The sequence below is a fragment of the Choloepus didactylus genome, chromosome 22, assembly GCF_015220235.1.
Source record: "Choloepus didactylus isolate mChoDid1 chromosome 22, mChoDid1.pri, whole genome shotgun sequence".
NCBI lineage: Eukaryota > Metazoa > Chordata > Mammalia > Pilosa > Megalonychidae > Choloepus > Choloepus didactylus.
The window spans coordinates 5,143,768-5,170,970 of record NC_051328.1 but is presented as its reverse complement, the minus strand read 5'-3'; the positions used below and the strand labels follow the sequence as shown (position 1 = coordinate 5,170,970).

Here is a 27,203-nt window from a genome sequence, read left to right as displayed (position 1 = left end):
ATGGAGGCTCCGAAGCAAACGCGCCCGGGTGACTGAGACCCAGATCAAAGAGCCAACCTCTACCAGCATCCCAGAAGCCCCCTCTCGGCCCCCTCCCCACGCCAACAGTAATCCCCACCCCGGTGTGTAGTAGCTTAGGTTGTGACTTTATATAATCGGAATCAGATGGTTTCTGCTCATTTGGGTCTGACGCCTTCCATTAGTCATGGGACTCTCTGCAGTTGTGGTTTGTTCACTCTCACTGTTGTATAATATTCCGTCATGTGGCTGTACCTCCATTTGTGTGTTCTACTCTTGATTTCCGTTTTGGACTTGTTTCAAATAGTGCTGCCAGGGACATTCTCGTCCTTGTCTCTTGGTGAACATACGCATGTGACTTTACCGGAAGCTTTCCTAGAGTGGTCGAGGATTGGTGCATGTTCAGTGTTAGGAGATACTGACAAGTGGTTTCCCAAAGTGGCTGGATGCCAATACACTCCCTCCGGTGGTGTGTGGGAGTTTCGGTGGCTTCACATCTTTGCCATCATCAACACTTTGCAGAAGGAGCTCAGGGCCGTAATGACGCCAGTCTCAGGGGGCTTGGGGCTCACCGTCCCAGCCCTCCCCCCGCATCTGGACAGCCTCTCCCAGCAGTGACATGGAGGGGGTCCCCGGGAGGCGCTGACCCTGATTGGGTGTGTGGTGGGGTTCACTCAAGCAGCGAGGGGAGGAGAGGAGCTGGGAGGGCAGGCGGGGCCCTGAGAGTCTGACCTGACAGGGAGATTGGTGGCTTTTTAATTTCTGCTCTTTGAAAGGCCCCTGCTGCCATATAAGAAGGAAACCTACTCTGTCAGTCACCAGCTGCTGAGAGTGCTTTCAAGGGAGTGTCAAGGAGGTGAAGATGAAGATATCTAAAAATGTTTGCGTTTGTAGCAGGTGCTATGCGTGTGCCTGTTTGTCAGCATGGAGGGCGAGAGCTGGCTAATTGGACCACAGTGGTTTCAAAGGTGTCTCCCCCACCCCTCCCTTCTCCCTCCCACCTGTCCTTTTGTGCAGAGCCTAGAAGCTGTGTGTCCTCAGGCAGCAGGTGAGGGGGTTGCTCTTGACTAGAGGGAAATGGGGAACCGGGTTTGACAAGCCTTGGGGCCTTGCGTGCGCTTGGGGTGGGCTTCCGCGGCCCGATGGCCTGTCTGCGGCTGGACAGGGCCCTCATCCGAGCCTGCTCTGCAGATCCGTGAGCCAGCCTGGTTCCCAGGACACGGGGGAGTTGGAGGTCTGGGGAGCAGGTAGCAAGGAGCCGGAGATTTCAGTCCAGGCAAGAGCTTTATGCAACTGTAGAAAGTCTCCCATGCAGGCCCTTGGCGCCTGGTCACGGGCATGGGTGGGGACTCCTGTGCGGACAGACTTCCTCTCACTTTAACCTGCCTGGTCTCATGAGCCCCACCTGTCACAGGACATTGATTGAGGACCTACTATGTGCAGAGAGCTCTGCCCGTCCCAGAGAGCTTGCTTCATTCCATAGAAGACACTGCAATGCACAGTGGTGGTGAGGGGAGGTCACCTTTGAGAGGATGCTAGCAGATGCCAATGATTGAGCAGGGCCCTACGACTTGCCAGGTGCTTTACATAGGTGCTCCTTCCCCATCTTGTGGATGAGCAGCCTGAGGCTTAGAGAGAGTAAATGACTTACCAGTTCTTATGCCCTGGAACGAGCAGAGCCAGGGTCTGAACAAAAGCCAGGCTCTGTCTGTTGTTTTTGGTGCAAGCCCAGGCCTGCCCTCAGGGGTGCCTGTCCATGGGGAAGGTAGATGGGCATCCAGGTGAGGTCGATGATCTTGGAGCTGGGACCACTGGATTCAATAGGTCCTTTGGAAAGGCCTGGGTTTTGAAGGATGAAGAGGAGTTTTCTCTGTGGGAGGGCCATTCCTGGCAAGGAAAGTCAGTCTCCAGAGAATAAGGCCTCTCCGAGGGTTCAGTATCTAAAAGGAGGATGTGTTGTTCTTAGGCTAGAAGGGAAGGGGAGCACCATCTGTGGGAGGACTGTGGGCTCAGAAGGAGGAGCATAGGAGGTGAGCTTGGGGTGCCCAGTGGAGGCTGACCTGGCGGCGAAGGAGCCATCCCACACAGCAGTGGTGCTTTGGGGTCACGCCATGGGGATCCTGAAATGCTGGGCGAAGGACTTCGGACTTGGTGCAGGCAGGGCCCAGATCTGGAACCCCTTGGCAGGTTTTCCCGCAGGTGTTTCATTTGGCTTCTCTTGAATAACCGAGGTGGCTGCCAGGGCCCACCCTCCCACATGGTATGACCGGCTGCAGCGCTACAGCAGCTGCTCCCTCTGCACAGGGCCTGTGCTCCCAGGCACCTGTCTCCACCAGGCCCCACTATATTATGGGGTTGCTGCTTGGTTCATCTGTGTCCCCGTCCTGGTTTCAGTGGGTGCCTGAGTGTGCAGTCTTGGACTTGAACAATAGGGAGCCTTTGAAGGTCTTAGAGCAGGTGCGGACTGAACAGAGCCGAGTGCTTTAGGAAGATTAATCGGGCTGCAGTGTTGGGGGGAACAAGATGGGATGAGAATGGAGACGACTTGATCCAGGGGTAAGGGGATGGGGCAGGGGGAGGAGAGAAGAGGGAGTTGGCTTCACCTCCTCTGGGTTTTGCAGGGGCGGGGAGATGGTAGGGGTGAGCATGAATGGGAGAGAGTGGGTGCAGGAGCCCTGCTTCGGGGCTGGCTCAGCAGACTCAGCCAAGACCGTTGGGGACCCAGTGTCCCTGTGGACAGCATCCCCTGCTAAACGGTCCGAGCCCAGACTGGCCGCCTGGAACCGGTGGGGACAAAAGTTTCCCTTAGTGGCACCAGGGGACTCGGCGGGTAGAAGTGGTGCTGTTCGGCTTGGCAGCCTTCTCATAAACTCGGGAACAGGGAGGCAGCCCCCCTCAGGGACCCGAACTGCTGGAGCCAGCCCCTGGGGGACAGTGAAGCAGGCTTTTCATAGTGGGGCCCCCCCCCGCGAGGCTCTGCAGCCTGGAGACCCTGGCAGTTAGGATGACCCAGGGATGTCTCCTTGGAAACATTTTCCCAGCACCCCTCTCCCTGCTGCTGCTGGGGTGGGAGTGATTTGGAGCTGAGAGAAAGGCGAGGGTCTTTTGAAACCTTTTCAGCAGCGGGGGCTCCTTTGAATCCTCCCTCCTTGCCCCTACCCCCACCCCCATACACAAATAGAGAACGAGGCCCCTCCTTCTCTAATAGAGAACGAGGCCTCCCCCAGCTTCTGAGCTGGTCTTAGACACCCCCGCCCCAGGCAGGCACATCAAAAACTTGGAGCAGACCCACAGCTCTGTCTGGGGCCTCCTGCTGGGATGACCTGGCTCCGCCCAGCTGCCCTTCCCCAGGTCCCATTGCTCCCCTGCCCCCCAGACTCTGGGAAGATGGCCCCCCTCTTTCCCCTGAGAAAATGGCTCTGCAGGAGGCCCCCGCCCCAGGCTCCTTGGGGCCTGCTGAGGGAGGGCTGAAGGAAGGCTCGCGGGGGGCCTGGCCCAGAGGCTGTCCCTCCCCGCCAACATGGCAGGCGGCTGAGGAGGGAGAATGGTTTTCCACCAGTGTACGTACAAAGCCTGTGCACGGCCCTCCTGGGGCATCCACCCCACCCTGGGAGGCAGGGCCTGCGTCTGGGGACCCCGAGGTTGCAGCTTTGCCAGGGGAGGCCTGCACTTCCCCCAGTGGCCCGGGGACGTCCCTCCTCTCGGTTCCCATTAGCTGGGGCTGGGCTGGATGAGTGGTCTGAGAACTTGTCCTTGAAATAACGAACTTGCTATGACCCAGGTTGGGCCCCAAGGGAGTGACTCAGCCTCCAGGCCCCTGGACGTCTTTATTCAGGGCCTGGCGGGCCCCTGGGGGAGCCGTGGGGAGGGTCACGCGGGGAGGGGACAGTCCTTGGGGAAACTCGTCAGGCACGTTTGCCCTCGGCGTCCTTGGAAAGTGTTTGTGGACTGTCTGGCGGGCAGCCAGGCCAGAGCAGGCCTGTCCCCGTGGGGCCTTGGCCACTCTGGGTCACGGCAGCCCCTTTCCCTGGTGCCTTTTAAGGGCTGAGCTTTGCTGTCAGGAGCAAAGAAATGAGGGTGCGGAGGGGATTGGAAGGCCAGCCTCTCCCACCTCCTGCTCTGGCCTTAAATGCCCCGGGGCTGGACTCCTTGGTCCTTGTCTACCTTTGGGGGGATGCCCCCTAGTCCACCTGGGGGGGCCGCGGACAAGGAGCTCCCAGAGGAGGGGGAGGGTCTGCCCAGGGTGTGTGTGGATGTGCATGTGTGTGTGTGAGAGAGAGACACACGTATGCAGAGAAAGGGATTCACCTTCCATGCCTTTAGGAAGCGGGAGTCGCCTTGGGGACCCAGGACCTCCCGTTTCCTCTTCCGCTGGGACCCCCGGAAGCGTTGCTGAAGGCCCGATGCATAGCATTTCGGAGGGAAGGCATCCCTGGTCTAGAGTGGAAATCGGTGTCTCAACCTTTCACCAGGGACATACAAAACCCCTCAAATATCCCTGAAGAGAAAAATCACGAGAAAAGGAAAAGAAAAGGAGTTTCCTGTTTACTGTGTGTCAGGAGCACGTTGCTGACTGGGGCTGGGTGAGGCTCTTGAAGAACTGTGCTGTTGGTTCACGTAACACCCGACCCGAAGCGTCTGTCTAACATAATACGTGATAAAAATGTCTCCCTGTCCCCCTGGAGAGCGTGTTTCGAGTGCTGGAACTCTTCTGTCAGGATACCGAGCCTGAATGTAAAGCCTGTAATCCAATTCTTCTTTATACTTTTTTGCAAAACCCCCAAACTAGGGCATAGTCACGTCCACCTCAACAGGCCCAACGGACTCAGTTTCCCCGACTTTGAATTCCATTGTTGGTTTGAGGGAGTGGTTGATCGAGCGCTTTGGTCTATGGAGAATCCATTAGTTTTCAATTTTAAAAATAGTGGAAGTTTTCTTGTTTTCTGAATTTCTTGTGTGTGTGCATGCTGTAAGAGAGGGAAAGGCCTCTGTGGGTGGGGTTTCCTCTGGTGGTAACCTCATACCTTCAGTTCTGTGGGCATTATTGAGATCCTCTGTGGACTCTCTGAGGAAACGCTCTCCCAGGTGAGGCGATGGCAACCTCAAAGGATAATTTCAACATAATCTCACAAGTCGAAGAGATGGCAATCAGAGGACAGCCCAATCCGGGCATTCTAGGAAAGCTTCCTGGAGTTGCTGACTCCCAATCGAGGTCTTAGAGAAAGAATGAGGAGGATGGTTGGAAGGGCTTTCCAGGCCTAGAGAACAGCATCAGTCAAGTCATAGAGAAGTTTCGAGTGCAGAGAAGCTATGGACAATTTGGTCTTGCTCCAGAATAAATCGTGAGCAGGAGATGGGTGTATCCAGAAAAGATGGTGCAATAGAGTCAGTGAGAGAAGATGAAGATTTTGATTAGCAGAGTGTGGATTGGAAAAAGACATTTAAAGGCAAAACCAGCAGGATTTGGCAATTGAGTGGCTGTGGGAGGAGGGATGACTGGGGTGTCATGTTTCCAGTGACAAGTAGATGATGATATCTCACTAGAAGAGCTGTCGGTGGCTGGCAAGGAAGAAGATAGCTGCAGCTAAGAACCATAGGTAACATCTAATGAGGCTTCCCGAGTACCAGGCCCTGCTATCAATATCTACTTCTGTTATCCCACTCAATCCTCAGATCAGTCCACGAGGAAGCTACTGTGACTAGATCCATTTTGTACATGGGGAAGTTGAAGTGACTTGCCCAGTGTCAGCAAGTTATAGGGCATAGTGATTTGAGCCCAGGCAGTGTGACTCAGGCTCTTGACCCCTACACCTGAAGGCTCAGCAGACTTGAGCTTGAGCTGCTTTTGAGATGCCCATGGGACATCTGAGTGTTGACATCTAGCTGGCTGTTGGATGCTGCTAGATGCGTCTCACTGCCCTCATCACCTATGCTGAGTCTCCAAACCTGCTCCTTGAGCCCAGGCCTTTCTCCTGACCAGTACCCAAGCATGTCCTTCTCCTCTTGAGCTCATGTTGCCATGGGCTTGGAGACCTGGATTGGTGACTTGAATTGGTCCAGTGCCGTTTGTGGTTCGTTCGGCTGCTTGGGAGCTGCTGGTCTGTGAACACTTCCCTGGCATCTGCATCTGGAGATGACAAGCCTCAAGGAGTGATGGCAGGAAACATGGGTCCTTGGCCAGTGGTGGCCCAGAGGTTTGGCCTCTTCTGCCCTTAGCACCTAGGAAGTGCTGAGACCCTCATTTGGCTCCCAAAGCCCAGCCCAGGGCCCCCTTCCTCCACTGCCTGCCAGCTCTTGGGTCCCTGGGACCCTTTTCCGACTGCAGGTCCCTCCTCTGGAGGAGTCGAGGTGTCTCTCATTTGGTGACCAGTGAGTCTAGACCATTGTTACCTGGTGCCTGGTGCAATTCCCTGCTCATCTAGCTGGGGAAACTGAGGCATGGAGAGAAGGGAAGTGATTTCCAAAGACACAGTGACTCATGAACCTGAGTTGGAGTGAAAAACTAAGGTCACTGTTGGGAGCATTTTCTAAACAGGGAATCTTCTAGGACATTACTGATTTTATTTTAACCAAGATATCTTTATTAAGCACCAACAGTTTGCTCAATCTGCTGTAGACTATGGGTGTGAATATTCATGAAAATTGAGTTCACATGTATGTGCTCACATATATGCCAAGAATGTAGATTTCTACTTAGACAGTGAACCACAGTGGTGAAAATAGAGGCTCTGCAGTCAGAGGGCTCCCAGCTTACAGTTGTGTCACAGTTACGGCTAAGTCACTTCAGCTTTGTATGTTTCAGCTCCTCACCTATAAAATGCCCCTATCCTAACAGTATATTCTAGTTTAGGCAGGACTCTTTCAATGGAAACTCAGAAATCCAACTCACACTAGCTAAAGCATTAAAAAGAGAACTTATTCCTAGCTCAGCTAATTGAAAAATCTGGGGATACGTTGGGTATTGTTGGCTTCAGGCATGGCTGGATCCACGTGTTCCAAAAGGTTGAAACCAATCTCTGCCTTTCAGCTCAGCTTTCCTCTTTGTTACCCTTATTCCCAGGCAGGCTCGCTCTAGTGCAAGGTGACTGCTGGTGGTTCTTAGCACAGCAGCCCCCACAGAGAGAGCACGTGCTTCCTCATCAGCCAACAAAGGTCCCAGGACCAAGGCTCACTGGCCTCTGATGGGTCGTGAAGCTGCCCATGCAGCAGTTGCTGTAGCCAGGGAGGTGGAGCAGGTCGATGGATCAGGCCCCACCACCCACCCACCCAGGGAGCTGGGATGGGGCAGTGTCCTCCCCTTCCCCCAACAACGGGCATGGCGAGGGTATCCTTACAAAGAAAGAGGATATCTATTTCCTCAAGAAGGGGAGCGGCACAAGCATAGAGGAGGGGCACCACACCTCCCTTGTTGGAGGTTGTTTAAAATAAATGCAGAATGTCCAGCACACTGCCTGGCACATGCAAGTGCTCAGTAAACAGTAGCCGTGGCAAGGACTGATTAAATATAATGTTAAGAAGATGGTAATGATCGTGGAGTCCTTATTTAGAGAGGACAAATGGAGCCCACTGTGGCCCATGCTAAAGCTATGCCCCAGGTGTCAGTTCACGGCAGCTCACAGGTTGCTGCTGAGGGCTTCCTGGAGGAGGAAGACTGGCCTCTGCCTTTATCGCGCCTCAAAGGGGCTGTGCCTTCAGGACAGACCCGGAAGGAGTCGCTCTAGTCCGATGAGTGAGTTGTTCATTTACTCCTTCATCAGCCAACACTCTTTTTCTTTCTTGAACACCTACTGTTCCACGTGTGGGCCCCCAGTGAGCAAAACAAGTTCCTACAACCCTGGGGCTCAGAATCTGGGGTGGCGGTGAGGAGAGACAGACGGGTGTTAAACACGACAAATTAAACAAATAAGAAATCTAGATAGTTTCCAGTAGGGAGATGTGCTGGGAAGAAAATGAGGGCAGGTCATGGGGGTGTGTGAGGAGCAACGTAAACCCAGACGGCGGGCAGCGGCCTCCCTGGGGGTGGGCTTCTAGCAGAGGGCCGAGGGACAAGACTACTTCTGTGGTCGCTGGGATCGTGGCTGCCCACTGAGCTGGGCACTCGAGCCCGCCGGTCTGCCCGTCCCTTCCCTGTAGGAAGGGGGTTCCTGCGGGTTGGGGGTGGATCATGACGAAAAGAGCCGGGGGTGCTGGGGGGCCAGCCTGGGGTTCCTCGAGGCTCCCAGTGGCTAGAGGTCCCCTTTTAGTCGGATGACGAGACCCTATGACCCAGGACAGGCAGCTTGAAATTCAAGCGTCCTCTCCTTTGACCTTTCTCTAGATTCTGCTCAGATCACCCCTCTGAGCCTCGTGTTACCAGCAGAGATTCAGAAAACCCGGTAGCTTGGGGCCTGGAGGCTCCCCAGTTCGTGTGTGCCCCCACCTCTGCCCCATGGCACTGCCCAGCCCGAGGCGTCCTTGTGCTCCTCCGACCTACTTTTACCTGCACTCTAGAGCCTCTTTCCTGAAGTCTTTCCTGTATTTTCCCTGTGACCATTCTGCTTCCTTCCCGGTGTGCCCCCCCAGGGGGGCTAAGCTGGCTGGGTGCCACAATTCCCAGTGGGGAGGGGAGCACGGGCTTCAGTGCAATCCCCCTGCTGGCTTCAGGCCCCATCTGTCCTGTCCTTCCCTCCTAGCGTTTCTCGATTTAGGAAATAAAAATACAGGATGCCCAGCTACATTTGAATTTTAGATCAACAGCAGCGAAGCATTTTTTAGTGTTACGTATGTCCTGTGCAATATTGGAGACATGCTGTTCTAGTTTGCTAATGCTGCGGAATGCAAAACACCAGAGATGGATTGGCTTTTATAAAAAGGGGGTTTATTTGGCTACACAGTTACAGTCTTAAGGCCATAAAGTGTCCAAGGTAACACATCAGTAAGTGGGTACCTTCACTGGAGGATGGCCAATGGTGTCCAGAAAACCTCTGTTAGCTGGGAAGGCACGTGGCTGGCGTCTGCTCCAAAGTTCTGGTTTCAAAATGGCTTTCTCCCAGGACATTCCTCTCTAGCAAGCTTGCTCCTCTTGAAAACGTCACTCACAGCTGCACTGAGTTCCCTCTCTTTGAGTCAGCTCATTTATATGGCTCCACTGATCAAGGCCCACCCTGAATGGGTGGGGCCATGCCTCCATGGGAGTATCCCACCAGAGTCACCACCCATAGCTGGGTGGGGCACATTCCAAGCAAATCTAATCGGCACCAAAACGTCTGCCCCACAAGACTACATCAAAGATAATGGCGTTTGGGGGACACAATACATTCAAACTGACACACATGCTTATACTAAAAATTTACTATTGTCTACCTGAAATCAAACTTTAACTGGGCCTCCGGGGTTTAATCTGGCAGCCTCTTCCCCTCCCGCAGCCTCCATTCCTCCAAAGGGAAGGGCTGTGGTGCTCCCTCCCCCACCTTTTTAAAAAGCTCTTCGCGGAGCTTTTTTCATCTTCATGCAGTTTTAAACTGTTTTCAAAAATTAAAGTTTTTATTTTGTCGTAACTGTAGATTCAGTTGCAGATTCACAGAGAGACACCCATGGACCCTCTCCCCAACGAGACTGTAGTACAGTATCACAAACAGGGTATGGGAGGTGTCCTGGTTGCTGAAGCTGCCGCTATGCAAAATACCAGAAATAGATTGGCCTTTATAAAGGGGATTTATTAGGTTACAAATTTACAGTTCTAAGGCCATAAAAATGTCTCTGGCCTCTGTCTCTCTTAGCTCCTCTCAGTTCTCTGCTTGGTTCTCCTGGGGCTTTTCTCTCTAATCATCTGAGGGTCCTTTCTTAGCTTCTCCAGGGCAAACTCTGGGCTTCATCCTTTAGCTTAGCATCTCCAAAACATCCTTCTCTCTGCATCTCCAAGCATCTCCAAGCATCTCCAAGCATTAGCATCCGTGTGGGCTCTTGAGCTCTCTTAAATACTCCAGTGAACTAATCAAGACCCACTGGAATGGGCGGGGTCCACACCTCCATGGAAATAATTTAATCAAAGGTCTCACCTGTAGTTGGGTGAGTCACATCTCCATGGAAACAAGATTGGATTAAAAGATCATGCTCTCTGAGGTCCATAACAGTTTCAAACAGGCACAGATGGTGACTCTAAGATATATAGACACAGGGGGCCCCTCCTCCCATCCCTTCCCCTTCCTTAACCCCTCACAACCACTAATCTGTTCTCCATTTCCATAATTTTCTTACTTCAAGAATGTTGTATAAACGGAATCAAAATCAGTTTTCCTTCCTTTGGGATGAATGCCCAGTAGAGCAATTGCTGGGTCATAGAGTACTTTCATGTTTGGTTTTGCAAGAAATGGCCAAACTGTTTTCCAGAGTGGCTGTACCCTTTTACTTTCCCAGCAGCAATGTATGGGGGATGCACTTTCTCCACATCCTTGCCCGCATTTGGTGTTGTCACTATTTTCATTTTGGCCAATCTGATTGGTGTGAGGAGGGATCTCATTGAGGTTTTAATTTGCATTTCCTTAATGGCTAATGATGATGACATCTTTTTTTTTTAATTTTCATTTTATTGAGATATATTCACATACCATGCAGTCATACAAAACAAATCGTACATTCGATTGTTCACAGTACCATTACATAGTTGTACATTCATCACCTAAATCAATCCCTGACACCTTCATTAGCACACACACAAAAATAACAATAATAATAATTAAAGTGAAAAAGAGCAATTGAAGTAAAAAAGAACACTGGGTACCTTTGTCTGTTTGTTTGTTTGTTTCCTTCCCCTATTTTTCTACTCATCCATCCATAAACTAGACAAAGTGGAGTGTGGTCCTTATGGCTTTCCCAATCCCATTGTCACCCCTCATAAGCTACATTTTTATACAATTGTCTTCAAGATTCATGGGTTCTGGGTTGTAGTTTGATAGTTTCAGGTATCCACCACCAACTACCCCAATTCTTTAGAACCTAAAAAGGGTTGGATGACATCTTTTTATGGGCTTATGTGCCACCTGTTTATCCTCTTTGGTGAAATGTCTCTTCATAGCTTTTGCCCTTTTTTAATGGGATTTTTTTCTTTTCTTTTTTTTTTTTTACTGTTGGGTTAGGTGAGTTCTTTATATATTCTAGATTCCAGTCCTTTGTCAGATATGTGGTTTGTAAGTATCTTCTCCCTGTCTGTAGCTTGTCTTTTCATCTCCTTCCCAGGGTCTTTCACAGAACAAAAGTTCTTTTAATTTTGATGAAGTCCAGTTTATCAAGTTTTCCTTTTATGGTTCGTGTTTTTGGTGCCTACCTCTACTTCCCAGAGTTTCTTCTTTTTTTCCCTAGAGTTTTATGTTTTACTTTTCACATTTAAGTCCATGATCTATTTTTTTTAATCATTTTATTGAGATATATTCACATACCACGCAGTCATACAAAACAAATCGTACTTTCGATTGTTTACAGTACCATTACATAGTTGTACATTCATCACCTAAATCAATCCCTGACACCTTCATTAGCACACACACAAAAATAACAAGAATAATAATTAGAGTGAAAAAGAGCAATTGAAGTAAAAAAGAACACTGGGTACCTTTGTCTGTTTGTTTCCTTCCCCTATTTTTCTACTCATCCACATGATCTATTTTGAGTTAATTTTTGTGTAAGGTGTGAAGCTTGGGTCGAGATTCATTTTTGCTTATGGATGTCTAGTTGCTCCAGCCCCATTTGCTACCCTCTCTTTATTGAATTCCAGTCACATCTTTGTCAAAATCAGTTGGGAATCTTTCAGTGGGTCTAATTCTGGGTTCCAGTGATCTGTGTGTCTGTCTTTCTGCCCACACAGGTTTTACTGTAGCTGTATAATAAGTCTTGGAATCGGGTAGAGTGATTCTCCCTTTTAATTGTTCTTTTTCAAAATTACTTTAGCTATTCTAGTTCCCTTGCCTTTCCATATAACGTTTGGAATAATCTTGTCTATATCTTCAAAAATTCTTTCTGGGATTTTATTAGGAATTGCATTAAATCTTTTTATAAATTAGGGAAAATTGACATTTTTCTTAGGCTGAGTCTTCCAATCCATGAATATAATATTTATCTCCATTTATTTAGATATTTGATTTTTTTCATCAGTGTTTTGTAGTTTTCAGCATATGAGTCCTGTACATGTTTTGTTAGATTTACGTCTATTTCTTTTTAGCAATTATAAATGGTATTATATTTTAAATTTTGTTGTCCACATACTCATTGTTGCATGTGGAAATATAGTTGGTTTTTTGAATATTGGTCTTGTATCCCTTGACCTTCCTCAGTTCACTTATTAGTTCTAATAGGTTTTCCACTTTGTTCTTTTTATCTTCTATTTCTTTGCTGAGATTTTCATTTGAATCTCAACATAGATAATAATGACATCTGCATATAGGGACAGGTTTATCTCTTCCTTTACAATCTATATGCATTTTATTTCCTTTTCTTGCTTTATTGCTCTGGCTAGAACTTCCAGTACTATATTGATTGAGAGGGGTGAGTACAGACATCCTTGCCTTGCTCTCAATCTTAGAGGAAAAGCATTTAGCCTTTCACAATTAAGAGTAGATGGTAGTTTTTTTTTTGTGGCTACTCTTTAGCAAGTTGAGGAACTTCTCTACTTCTGTGTTTTCTGACAGTTTTCATCATGAATGGGTGTTGAATTTTACAAGTTTTTTTTTTTTTTTGCATCTGTTGATATGATCATGTGATTATTTCTTTAGTCTGTTAATATGATGAATTATATTGATTTTCAAATATTGAACCGGCATTACATCCCTGAAATAAAGTCCACTTGATCATGGCATATAATTCTTTTTATAGATTGTTGAATTCTATTTACCAATATTTGTTAAGAATGTGAGGATATTGGTCTGTAGCTTTATTATTTTGTCCTGTCTTTGTCTGGTTTTGGTGTCAGGGCAATAATAGTCTCATAAAAGTAATTGGAAAATATTCTCTCCTCCTCTATTTTCTGAAAGATTGTTGTGCCAGTTTGAATACATTGTGTCCCCCAAACTATATTATCTTTGATGTAATCTTGTGTGGGTAGACGTTATCATTGTTGATTAGATTGAGACGTTATCAGTGTTGATTAGATTGTTTCTGTGGAGATGCGCCCCACCCAACTGCGGGTGATGACTCTAATTGGATAATTTCCACGGAGTGTTGGCCCACCCACTGGGTGGGCCTTGATCAGTGGAGCCATATAAATGAGCTGATGGGCAGAGAGAACTCAGTACAGCTGTGAGTGATGTTTTGAAGAGGAGCTACACCCCAGAGGGACACTTTGAAGAATGCACAGAAGCTACAGATGAGAGACTGTTTAAAGACGGCCGTCGAAAGGAGACTCTTGCTCCAGAGAATCTAAGAGAGGACAAATGCCCCAAGAGCAACCGAGAGTGACATTCTGAAGAGGAGCTGCAGCCTAGAGAGGAACATCCTGGGAGAAAGCTATTTTTAAATCAGAACTTGGAGCAGACGCCGGCCACATGCCTTCCCAGCTAACAGAGGTTTTCTGGACGCCATTGGCCATCCTCCAGTGAAGGTACCCGATTGCTGATGTGTTACCTTGGACACTTTATGGCCTTAAGACTGTAACTGTGTAACCAAATAAACCCCCTTTGTAAAAGCCAATCCATTTCTGGTGCTTTGCATTCTGGCAGCCTTGGCAAACTAGAACAATTGTGTAGAATTGATGTTAATTACAAAGTCAATATCCTTAATAGTTATAGGGCTATTTAAATTATCTGTTTAATATTGCGTATATTTAGACCATTTATACTTAATGTAATTTTTGATATGTTAGGGCTTAAGTCTCCCTTTTGTTTGTTCTTTCTGTTTCCATTTCTCTGTTTTCATTTCTCTTGCCTTCCTATGGATTATTTGAACTTTTTTTTTTTTCCAGAATTTGTTTTGGTTTATCTGTAGTTTTTCTTTTTTCAAGGTATGTCTTTGCATAGCTCTTTCAGTGGTTGCGCTAGGTATTACATTATATATAGATGACTTATCCACGTCGCCATTTTATCAGTATGAGTGAAGCATGGAAACCTTACTTTCCTTTTCATTTTTTACCCTCCCCATTTATAATATAATTGTTTAAAATATTTCCTTTGTATACATTCAGAACCACATCAGACTGTGGTGAAATTTTTGCTTCAACTGTATATCATAATTCAGAAAACTCAAGAGGAGAAGGAAGCCTCTTGTATTTATCCATATTTTTGCTTACTGTATTCTTTCTTACTTCCTGATATTCCAACATTTTGATGTTCCTTCTTTTATCATTTCCTTTCTGCTTATAGAAATTCCTTTAGCAATTATTTTAGAGTAGGTCTGCTGGTGACAAATTGTCTTAGTTTGCCTTCATCAGAAAATGTCTCAATTTCCCCTTCATTCCTGAAGGATATTTTTGCTGGGTATAGGATTCTGTATTGACAGTTCTTTTCTTTTAGCACTTGAAAAATGTTGTGCCACTTCCATCCTGCCTCCATTGTTTCTGTTGAGAAGTCTGCTAAAATTAGAGTTGTTTTTCCCCTATAGGTGAGGTGTCTTTTCCTTTATCTTTAGCTTTCAGAAGTTTGAGCATGATAGGTCTTGGTGTAGATCTCTGTGGGTTTATTGCTTTTGAGGTTTGCTCAGCTTCTTAAATCTATTGATTTATGCCATTTGCCAAATTTGGGAATTTTTCAACCATTAATTTTTTGAGTACTTTTTCAGCCCTACCTTCTTTCTCTTCTCTTTTTGGGTCTCTGATGACACAAAAGTTAGATCTTTTGTTATAGCCCAACAAGTCCCTGAGGCTCTGTTCATTTTTAATTTTCAGTCTCTTTGCTCTCCTGTTCAGATTGAGTAATTTCTATTGTTCTATCTTCAAGTTTATGGATTCTTTCCTCTGTCTCCTCCCCGTGCTGTTCAGCCCCTCCATTGAGGTGGATTTTTCATTATTAATGCATTTTTTGTTTCCTAAAATTTCCACTTGGTTCTTCTTTATATGTTCTCTTTCTATTCGGAGACTTTCTATTTTTTCATTTGTTTGAAGCGTGTTCATAATCGCTCACGGAAGCATTTTTTTGATGGCTCCTTTAAAATCCTTATCCGATAGTCCTGACATGTCTGGCATCTCAGTGTTGACATCTACTGGCTGTCATTTTTCATTCAGTTTGAGGTCCCCCTGTTTCTTGGTATGACAAGTGATTTTTGATTGAAATTTTGTGTGTTCTGTAATGAGACTCTGGATCTTATTTAAACCTTCTGTTTTCGCTGGTTTTGTCTGACACCACTGAAGCTGAGAAAGGGGAGGGGGTCCTGTTTCTGCCAGCGTCATCTCCCCACTAGGTCTCCACTCATACTCCTCTGGGTGGGAGGGATAGGGGTGCCTCGTTCCTGCACCTCATGTGGCCTCCACTGACTCCAGGGAAGTGGGGAGGGGTGCCTTGCTACTTCTGGGTAGGGGTGAAAGTCCAGGTTCCCTTGTGGTCTCCACTGACACCCCAGGGAGAGGCCTCATTACTGCCCAGCAGGGGTGGAAGTCTCGGCTCCCTGCTGGGCTTTCCTGGGCACCACCCCTACAGGGGGTGGGGAGGGGGATTGGGTGCCTCCTAAGGCTGGAAGTCCCGGCTCCCACTCAGCCTTTTCTGGTGGGGATGAGGATGGGGCCACAGTTTTTCCCAGTGTTTGGCTGGTGTAGAGTGGTTATTGTCTAGATGTTTTCTGTCTTTCTAGTGTGCCCCTTCCTTGTCCTTTTGCTTGAGATAGCAGGCTTTTGTTGGGGATTTTTTTTTTCTGTCTGTACCTATCGGCATTTCCAGGTTCCCCGTTTCTTTAGCACCAATTCTGGGATATATGAGGCAAACAGAAAACCCAGGGGAACTCACCACCATGCCGTTTCTTGGGTCTAGAGATCCCTAGCCCGTTTGCCACGTTCTCTCCATCTTTCAGAATCTTATAAATGCTTTGTATATAACATCCAGAGTTTTTAGTTGGACTTAGCAGGAAGAATAGGGAAAAGTATGTCCAGGCAAGAAGCCTGGAAGCTGGATAGACACCAAAAGTTTTTCAAGGACACCTGGAAAACATTGCTTTACTCCATGGCAATTGCTGTGCTACTTTCGTAGGTCCAGGGACTTGCAGGGAAACTGGAGCTAGGACTTTGGGGGTTTGTAGCTCAGACTGGGGCCAGGACTATTTCTGGGACCCTCCTTCCTCCCTCCCCTCATCTTCCTTAGTAAGGGGAGGGGACAGTGGTCTGGGGGAGGCTGGGGGGGCCTCCAACCCACCTGACCCTGGCAGTTGTAAATCAAGCCCAGCAGTACCAAAATAAAAACTGATACTAATGGTACCTTCTCCTTGCTCCCAGCATTACTTTTTATTTTTTCCCCCCTCTAATGATCCTTCTCCGTCTGGCTTTTATCCCCCTAGGTGCTGATGAGGCCGACAAGTCGGGATGGGGTCCTGACCCATACCTATTAGGCACACTGCTGGGGTGATCCCGGAGCTGGGCAAAGGAGAGCAGTGATTGTTTCTAGGGGTCCAGGGAGAGACACAGTGATGCAAATCAGTGGAGTAGTGGGCTGGCAGCTATCATGGGGATTGGAAGGGGGACAGACCAGGATTTGACTGGCACTCTTTTTTCGTCCCTTCAAAGAACAAAGCTCTTGCACAAATCTCGTTTTCTTCACGTGGGCCTTCTGAGCTCCTCCCTCATTCCCACTCCCAGGGTCTCGGGAAGCTGGAGTGTAACTATAGCCCTTGGGCTGATACTGGAAAGTGGTGACGTTTCTGAGACGGCGAAGCAAATAAAAACCTGACAGATTGTTTTCAAAGCATCAAATGCAAATTGTCAACACAAACATATTTCTGGACCTAACAGTTGAATGTGTGAATGAATTATGGACTATTAAGAAGCAGAATCATCCTTACTTTCAGAGGACTCAAACAACCTTGCCGCCCAACCCTTTCACTCTGTGAAGAGGATAGCTCTGAGTGCTCTTTTAAAGTTTTAGGGGCTGGTAGAAATGCAAGAAACTGCAGCACAAACCTGGCTTCCGGCAGCCACTTTGTTTTTGGTCATCTGTCCCCCAAATCTTGATGAGGGTTGGATTCCCATCAAATGTTAACATGCACAGTAAAGAACCTGTAGCTTTAGGAAAAATTAGTTTCTACCGATAACTCGAATGCTTAAAAGATGCTGAAGTTGAGGTCCTCAGTAAAGCCTGTGTCCAGTTTACCTCCCTTCACCCACATTCTCTGAATTCTGTGGTCTGGTCTCCATGTAAGACTGCAGTGAGCCGGGAAAGGCACCTGTCATGTGTGCAGGAGCTGCAGAAACACTTCCCCAAGAGAGGATTTCATGAAGGATTTCTGATAAAACTATATATTTCTTTAAAAAAAAAAAAACAAAACTCAGCTATCACCTGCATGAAGGGCTTCAACTGTCTCAGCATGTTCCTTCAAGATCTGTTTTACCAGGAAAAAAAAAAAAGAAAAAAGATTTAACATTTTGCTGTAAAGTATCTTAGGGCTTTTATCTGCAGCCAGGGACTGGAATCGGGTTCGCCTCTTGGGCCCTATCTTCCATCTCCTGGTGACTCGTGGGCGGCCTTCCCTCCCTGCAGAAGTTCACAGCACGCGCCATGCTTGGGGTCAAATGGCCTCAGCATACTTGGCACAATTTCTGCTTCTCTACTTGGAGTCTTGGGTAGCCTTGCGTCTGGAATAGCCAGGAGAAGGGAAAAAGGAGTATAAATAAAAAGATTGTTAAAATGTGTTCCGATTTGCTGATGCTGCCATTAAGCAAAACACCAGAAATGGATTGGCTTTTATAAAGGGGGTTTATTTGGTTACAAAGTTACAGTCTTAAGGCCATAAAGTGTCCAAGGTGACACACCAACAATCGGGCACCTTCACTGGAGGATGGCCAATGGCCTCTGGAAAACTTCAGTTAGCTGGGAAGGCACGTGGCTGGCATCTGTTCTGAAGTTCTGCTTTCAAAATGGCTTTCTCCCAGGACGTTCCTCTCTAGGCCACAGCTCCTACTCAAAATGTCACTCTCAGTTGCCCTTGGGATGTTTGTCCTCTCTTAGCTTCTCAGGAGCAAGAGTCTGCTTTCAACAGCCATCTTCAAACTGTCTCTCATCTGCAGCTACTCTCAGCTCCTGTGCGTTCTTCAAAGTGTCCCTCTTGGCTGTAGCAAGCTCGCTCCTTCTGTCTGAGCTTACATAGTGCTCCAGTGAACTAATCAAGGCCCATGCTGGATGGGCAGGGCCACACCTCCATGGAAATCATCCAATCCGAGTTATCCCCCACAGTTGGGTGGGTCACATCTCCATGGAAACAACCTAGTCCAAACTTTCCAACTTAATCAACACTAATACGTCTGCCCACCCAAGATTGCATGAAAGATAATGGCATTTGGGGGGACATAATACATTCAAACTGGCACGAAATGCAATCACCTCCACCCCCTCACCTGTCTCAGGGACCCTGCACTCAGGTGTGGCTGGTTGGAGGTTCCCTGGGCACCTGTGTCAGGGCGCGTGGCACAGGGCTGACGGTTCGCTGGCACGTACCAGTACAGGTGAGCGCTTGAAAGATTCCCTAAGTCACGAGTCCCCTGACCAGGGTCCACCCCTGTGGTCCTGGATCCCTTGGGTCCAGCACCCAAGAGGGTGACTCCCAGTCCGTCAGAGAGCCACCAGTCCTCACAGCCAGGGATGTGTCTGCTTGGTGGGGACCCAGATGCACTGGCTCTTAAAACCTTTTGCATGTCAACCCTGCTTGCCATGATATTTTTCAGCTCATCCTCTGCCTCCATCTGCAACAAGTGTTTACTGAATTCTGACTATGTGCTTAACAGGATGCCGCTGTCCCCATCTTAAGCCGCTTCTCTTGGTTCAGCCTGATTTCTTCATGCCAGGCCCCTTCTCGGCCTGTCCCCACTGTATTTCCCATTTTGTGTGGAATGGATGAGCTTTGCAGGTGTTTTTCTTGCTGTGCAAGAGAGGATCCTAACGAGGACTTGATATTGCTTTCATTCCAGTCCCATCAGGATGGGCCTTGCCTGTAGGAAGTTTGTTCCTATTTATCCTTCTGCATTTTCCATTCTGTTTACAACTTTGGATGATAGTTGCTTGGTTTTCCCTGACAACTTCATCGCTGCTATGACAACAGTGCCGGCGTGCTGGCTGCACACATCCTCAGCTGTGATCACAGCCCCTGCGCTCTCCCCGGTTCTGAACGGCACTGCCCCCCACTCCCGGCACCCCGTCCCCCCGTAGTGACACGGGGCTCAGCATTTTGCTGATCTTTTTCATAGGCCTCCCGTTACCGGGTAGAGGTTGAGGAAACACCTTTCGGGGAATCCGCTCCTTGTGTTTTCGGCGTGAGGCCGTTTTGGAAGTTTTGTCATTAGCACATCTTTCCTGCATTTCACAGTCTGGCGGCCTCTGTGGAGCAGCCAGCCGAAAACTGACACTTGTCAGTCAACCCCCACGTTTAGCTGCTGCCACCGATCAGTGGCATCTTTTTCCAGTGCCTGCGCTGGCCTTGAAGATGCCTCTAGTTTTCAGCTTGGCCGTGGAGTAACAAAGGAGGTGTCTGTGGAAGGGTGCCTTGCCCCAGCCCCTCAGTCTTCCAGGGCTGATGCTGAGGTGGAGGCTTCATGGATGTCAAAAAAAAAATCTTAATTCCACGGAGGGAGGGCCCGTTTCAGAGGTGGGCCCGAGGGTCTGCTCTTTCCTGCTCGATGAGGGTCTGTTCTGGGGAATGGAAGGAGGTGGGACAGGCCCGGCTCAGCTTTGGGAGGCCGAGCTGGAGGGCCCTCTTGGTAGGGACGCTTAGGGGGGCGCTGCTGCTCTGCTGAGGCCTTGGGATCCGCACTGGAAGCTCCATTGGAGAGCTTCTGGATCCACTGGCCCATTTTCCTTAGCAGGAAGCTGTGGCCCTGAGAGGGGCCGGCCCTGCCCAAGGTTGCACAGAAGGAAGCAAACCAGGCCCCCCACGGCCACGTCCCATCTCTTCACCCTGTCATTGAACACCCACCGAGCATGCATTTTACCTGCATCATCTCAGCCATTTTTTCCAACAAATGAAGGCCCCAGACCCGCCTCTTGAGTGACAGGTCTGTGTAGTTGGCAAACACTCTGCCCCTCCACCCTGGGAAGTTGGTGACCTGCTGGGCTCTAAGCACCCCTGGAGTGGGCCCAGGAGCTTGAGGGGGGGGGCGGTTGGTGGTGGTATTGGAGCTGGGAATTTGGTGCCTGTGGCTTGGACCCAGGACCAAGGCTGTTTTCTGGAACCTTCCACCCCTTGGCAAGGGGAGAGAGGGGCAGGTGTGGGGGCACTGGAGCCCCAAACCCAGCCAGGCTGCATCCAGGGGAAAAAGTCGAGGCTGGTAACACCTTGTCCCTTTTTCTGGTGGGGTGGCTTTTGATTTGTTTTGATTTCTGTTCTTCTTTCCCACTCTGACTGTGTCTCCTAGGAGCTGGTGAGATGCATAAGCTGGGGACAGAGTAGGGGGAGAAGGTCCTGCTTTCTTCCAAGCCATCAGTGCAACAGCCGTGGGACCCAGGAGCCCGCAAATGTGGGGTGCGTCTGGCGTTTGTTGGTCAGGCATAGGGATGTAGCCGTGCAGCATCTGAGGTCCGGGGATGGGAGAACAATCTCCAGTGACAGCACCAGAGGGCTGGGCTTGCAATTGGGAAGGAGAGAGAAGGGGCAGAGATTTGACCGGCCAAGCTTGCATGCCCTTCCAGGGAGCTGAGCCCTTGCACAGACCTGGTGTGCCCCCTTTCTGGATACAGAAACAGAGTGAGACTTAGGAGCTCCCCGGGAGAATCAGTTATTGAGCCAGAGCCTTGGGGCCACAGATTACTGGTGTTCAAGCTGCAATCGGAGCAACCCGAGCCTTGCGGGCAGGTGCCTGGGGGCTGTCCAGGTCCAGAGGCTGGACCTGGGGCTGAGAGCAACTTCACTCTGCTCTGTCTTGTAAGTTGGGGTTTTGTGTAAAATTTCATCCAAAAAAGCCTGAAGTCTCTTCCTTGGACCACTGCTGTCCTTCCCCACCTGTTACTGGTGCTGTGTGTCAGGCCTGACCTGGCAGGGGAAGCTGGGGTGCCTTCAGACCCCTGGGGGCCCCACCTGGTCAGCCAGGAGGGACGATGCTCTCTCGCAGCTTGCAGGGAGACCTGCTGGGGTGTTGGCGGCGATCTCTGCTCCCCGAGGCCTGGGCTGAGGTGCCGACAGCTGCCCCGTTTCCTTCCTGCCATGTAATGTGTATTCTCTGACCTGCTTTTTCTTGCTCACCCACTGCCAAAATCCAGGAGATTTTCTTGCAGTTCAGACATCGGTATAATACGAGAAAACCCAAAGGCCTATGGTCTCAAATGAGTTGCTTGCTATCAAAGGCTTCTTCCTGCATTTGGAAGTGCTGGAGGTTTCTGGCACTCCCGTCCCCCGGCCCCTCACCAGGGGTCCACTGGCCCTGGCCCTGCTCCTGGCAAGCCACAGAGGTTGGCCCGACGCTGGAGGGCTTGGAGGGTGAGGAAGAACGGAGGCTGGGTGTGTTCCTACTTTTTCATTTAAATTATCCAGTGATGAAGCCACTGGATAATGGCTTATCCCTTGTCTCTATATCCACACTGCCAGCTTGGCCCCGGTTCTCTCAAACATTGAGGAAGGACCAGCTACAAAATTTGTAGGGATTGGTGCAAAATGAAAATTCAGGGCTCCATGTTAAAAAATTAAGGATTTCAAGATGGTGGGAGCAGAGCATGAAACCCTGTGTGACTGCAGGGGTCACACCCCCGCGGTAGCCTGGATGGGGCAAGACTTTTGCAGTGGCCTGAACCCTACAGGACTCAGGGCTGCAGGTATGGTTGTGCAGGTTGTATACTGGCATGAGTCTAGGGACACTATGCACATCATGGAGGCCCAGCCCGAGTCATTCCAGCGGCCCCGGCCTCCCTGACTCACAGCTGGGACTTTGGAACAGAGAGGCCACTTGGCACTGGACCGGCAGCCTCTCACCAGGGTTCCGGAACCTCCCCCCTCCATCCTCCCTTTCTCCTTGGCGTTTCAGGGACACGTTTCTCCACGAATCGGAGGTGCCCGGGCTCCACGCGGGCGCTGCTGGGGAAGCTTCCGCTCCTCGGTGCTGATCACCCGCCGGCGGCTCTGCTGTTAACCTTGGGGTTTGCTCACAAAATAGAAACTCTCTTGTAGGTCAGTTTGCAGTAATTTTGGCAGCCTCAGGGCCACCGAGGGAATGAGGCTTGGTTCCCACTTGTCTCTCCTGCTTGGTTTGGAGACTTTGCGAGCCCTTACCCGGAGGAACGCTCGCCCCTGCCGGAAACGAAATACGGTTTTCTCTGACCTGGTTTTGAATCGGCAGGAGTGATTCCAGCATGCTGGAGACGTGTGGCTGCCGAGAAGGAACTGGGTCCAAACCTGGCCTGTGAGCCTGGACCTGCTGCAGGAGGCCTCTGGTTGGGGCCCTGTATTTCAGGGCAGGTGGCCCTTGGGTGGGACTGCCAGGATTTGCTTCTGCACCCGTCAGGTGGAGAGGAGGGTTCTGGCTGCAGCTGACACTCGCCTGAACCTCGCCAGGTTTGCTGTGCTCTGCTCACCTGCATGGTGATCTGCCAGCTGGCCCAGCTGATCCCGGGCAACCCCTTCTTACTGCTGGCCCCTTCTCTATCTGGGCCACCGAGGTTCTGCGCACCCCCGGTTGTGAAAACATCCTGGTACCCAGATCTGTACTCCACACTGGAGGGGAGGCGGGGAGATGAGCAAGGCCTTGTCAGACCCTGCTTTCAAAGGGATGGGGGTCCGGGCAGTTGGATCCCTGCAGGGATAGGTGCTCCCTCCAGATAAATGTTCCACAAATAAGGGGGTACCATGGCTGAATGAGGGGCAACTGGGCAGGCGGTCAACACATGGCGTCACGGGCCAGACCGTCTCGGTGCTAACATTTTTTTTTTCAAATTTCTTTAAAGAAAGTTTATTTCCTCAGGACTAAAATTGTAAAACTGAAAGAGAACAGTGCATGGCAAGTGCTAAACAGTTCAGAGGTGGCCCGGAGAATTCAGGGAGGACTTCCTGGCAGAGGCAGTGATGGAATTGGACTCTGGCCTCTCTATTCTTTTGGGGGCCTCTAGGGAGGAAGATTGAGAACAGACCATCTCTGGTCCAGGACAGGAAGCAGGAGAGCCTGGGCCAGGATTGGTGTTATGGCCTGGAAGCTCAGTCCCCCCCAAACAGTAATTGAGTGCCCCCTGTGTGCAAGGCCCACTCTCAAGCTGGAGTTGATTCAGAGCTGGAACTAGACTCCAGGTCAGCCAGAGAGGAGGGCTGAGTGCCAGGGGAGGGGAGCCAAGGAGGGAGAAGAGGAGAGGCCAGGGCCTGGGGGGCACCCCAAGGACTCTTGAGGCTGCCCATGCTGTTTCCGCAGCAGGCTGGCAGGATGCTCTCCAGGTTGCCCTGCTTTCCTGAGCAGTTTTCCCAGAGCTTTCTGTGGGACATGGAGGCCTGGCCCCACCCAGGCCTGCTCTCCACTGCCCTGGACAGACCCTGTATTATTGATGCTCCACGCTTGGAGAGATTGCTGCCTTTGAGCCGTGCTGCACGTGACTTTTATAGGAGGCAGGAGGCCTGGGCTCCAGCCTGCCCTTTCCCATGTGCTCTGTGACCTTGAGAAAGTCGTTTCCCCCCCAGGGATCCACAATCCAACCACACCATGAGCAGACTGGAGCAGATGATGCTTGCACTGTGTTAGCCGGCTCTCTCCCTCCTGCAGGGCTCTCCAGAGCCGGTGGGGACTGTGGGGCATGGAGATGCAGGCCCTGCTCTATGGGGCTGTCCCACTGAATCCTCACATCAGCCCCCGAGGGGCTACCCCTTCTGATCCCCACTTTACAGGTGCGGGGGATTGAGGAGCACGGAGGCCGGGTCACCTGCCCTGCGTCACGCAAGCCAGCAGTGTCAGCCAGGGTTAGCACACCCAGGCGGTCTGGCCCCTGACGCCAGGTGCTGACCACCCAGTCGCCCCTCATTCGATTCACGGGACCCTGTTATTTGTGGAGCATTTATCTGGAGGGAGCACTGATCCCAGAACCACGTTTCCCCTCTGTTGTCCAGCTGCTCTCAGTGGCTCCTGGCTGGCCAGCTCCGAACCATCGAATTCCCTAGGAATCTCAAATGGATATTTTGCTTCAGTATCTAAATCCCTACCAATGTGGAATGCTGTGGAATTGCATGGATTAATGTCTCCCCGAATTTTTCTTCCTTCTTCTATTTCTTTATAAACACCCTATCAGAGAAATTCGCTGACTCTGTGTCTGGCCCGAGAACTCCTTCATTGATGCGCATGAGTGTTAAGGGAAATTTGTGAAATAAGTCCAGAGGCCGGCGGGCCCAGCCGCAGCCCGTTCCGAGCGCTGACTTATTTATTTTGGCATCGTGGTAGTCGTAGTGTCTCAGTCTCGGAGCCCCAGCACGCCAGCCTGGGGCTGTGGCCGAGCGAGCCTGCAGGGCCATTGCGAGCTGATGGTGCGGTGCCGGCAGCCGAGGCCCACGGTCACTCTTGCTGGGGGTGGGTAATAAACGGCGGCCGGGGGCTGCCTGCCTGCTGCGGTGGGAGAGGGCCCCCTTGGCCATGGTTCCCTGCTGGGCCTTGGAACAGCCTGTCCTGGTCTCCACGGCCGTGGGAGCCTCTCCACCTCACTTCTTGGCTTGGAAAACAGGCTGGGAAGTTGCCCAGAATTTTGTCTGTCTGACCCAGATTTGGGGGCTCTCGGTGCTCCTGGCTTGTCTGGGGGGACTTCCTGCAGGGTCGTGTGAACTCATCATCACCCTCCTGGATGGTACTCGAGTGGCTCAGGGGTCATGTAAGAGCTGCCTGAAGTGAGGGGTCTGTGCCACCTCCGTGACTTGGAAAGATCTGTCTGCCTTGTCCCCTTTTTACTGAGGTCTGGCTTATGTACAGTAAAGGCTGCAAAGCTTATGGTATAGCATGGTATGCACATGTACGTATGTGTGCTCCTCCGTAACCAGCACCCACGTCAAGAAATAGACTGTTTCCTCCCCCCCAGCAGCCGTCCCCATGCCCCCTCCAGGTGGCACCCCAGAGGGTAACCCCTCTCTACCCCATCACCACAGATTAGCTTTGCCTCCTTCTGAGTGTCATGTAAATGGAATCATCCAGCATGTACCCATTGCGTCTGGCTTCTCTAGCTCCACGTTACGTTGGCAAGAGTCATCCCAGCTGTATGTTGGTAGTTTGTTCCTTTTAACGGCTGTGTTGTGTTCCGCTTCACCGATGTGCCACAGTTTGTGTAGCTGTTCTGCTTTTGTCATGAATGGAGGTATCATCGGTGGGCCTCGGCACCTGTATCTCTTGCTCGTAGAGTAGAATTGCTCGAGTCTGCTCAGCTTGAGTAAACACGGCCAAACGCTTGTCCAGAATGGTGGCTTCCATCCCCCTGCCCACCCTGCTGGTCTGCAAGGCCCTGCCCACCTCCACGGCCTCATCTCCTGGCCCCGGCCCACCCTGCTCCAGCCACATGCCTCTTCTTACCTGTTCCCTCTTTCTGGAAAGTTCTTCCTCTAGCTCTCTGCACAGCTGCCTCTCATTCACCTGCCATGTCCTGGCAGGCTGACCCCCCCCCCACTCCCCACCCATGCACATGCACACACACCTCCTCACTCTAGGTCATCTCGCTGTTTTGTGTTCTATCAGGAATCATCTCGTTCACTCATCTGTTTATCTGTGTAGTGTTTGTCTTTCCCCTAGGATGTCACTAGAGATGACATCTGGTCACTGTATGCCCAGTGTCTTGGCCAGAACCTGGCACCTCACTGGTCACAGTCATGAGAATAAGGAGGAATAAATGAACTTCAACTCTTCAAACCCAGATGCTGTATTTACCTTGTCTTCCCATCCCTGCCACATTCCTGGGAAGTGGGTGACATCAGCGGTGTGATTTCCATTTAACATCTGAAGAAAATGGGGCATAAAATGAGGCAGGGACTGATGCATCCAGCCCAGGACCTGAGACTATGGCTGTGAGCCCAGCGTTCCACCTGGCCCTGGGGTCTTGAAGCCTGGGCTCAGATCTGGTTCTGCCACTCATTTGCTGTGTGACCTTGTGCAGGTTCCTTAACCTCTCTGAGTTTCAGTTTCCACATCTGTGAAATGAGAGGATTAAAGTGTCTACTGTTAAGTGCTCAGCATGGTCCCAGGACATGCTCGGGGAGGGGAGCCTGCTCTTTTATCAACTGGCTTTGCCTGGACATGCATTTTTGTACACTGGCTGCAATGGGTACCCTCAGCCTTTCCCCCCAGATCATCAGAAGTTTGCCATTGTGTGGGGGAGGCCGGGCCTGATGGATCTGTCTCCTCCCTCCCTCCTTTCTTGGTTTGCTTGTTTCCAGTCTCTAAGCGGTTTCAAAGGCAAACAAGCATGTGTGTCTGTGTGTGTGTGCACATTTGGGAGGGGCTTCCTCTCAACCCAAGGGGCCCAAGGTAAACAATGAACCCCAAGTCATGGTTCGGAAACCGGGGCTTCCCTATAAACAATGCAGCCCTGGCGTTTGAGGCCGGGGCCACCTTTCAGGTGTTAAAGCTATTAGATTGAGCACCCAACTGTTTTGACCTACAAAAATGGTAGTTTCATATGGTTCAACTGAATATTTTAGATCTCTTTAGGAGCAAACATTTACAGTGAACAGTTGCTGCATTAATTATAAATCCTTCCCATTCATTCCTAACATCCCCCTTTGGATATTTATTGGCAATACCTGGCCAAAAGTGCCTGGAGGTAAAGTCCCAGCCTCAGACCTTGAGTGCACCTGCAGGGCCTGGGCGTCTGGAGGGGAAGGGCCCCATGCCCTGGGTTTTTATGCACTGCCATGCTCTGCCCAGCTTTGCTCCCACTTTGGGGAGCTCGCCAGCCAGGGCCTGCCGGAAGTGAGGTGCTGGAGAGGTGTTCCGAGTGTCCGTCCTTTCCCCTCCACACGGGGCTTCACTTTGGCTCTGTCCCCAGCCCCGCTGTGCCGCGTTTGCCCCTGGGAATGTCATTCCAAGCATCGGAAGACTTGGGTTCATCCAGTCCTTTGAGCAACAAGGCAGCTCCTTAAGGACAAAATGATAGTAATAGTAAAAATAA

At 50.3% G+C, this 27,203-nt stretch overlaps 1 protein-coding gene across 4 annotated transcripts in view; it reads left to right on the top strand.

The window, feature by feature from the left end:
- Window positions 1-27,203, top strand: part of ZNF423 (zinc finger protein 423) — a 324,179-nt gene that overhangs the window by 202,616 nt on the left and 94,360 nt on the right. The gene's annotated exons all lie outside the window — the stretch shown is intronic.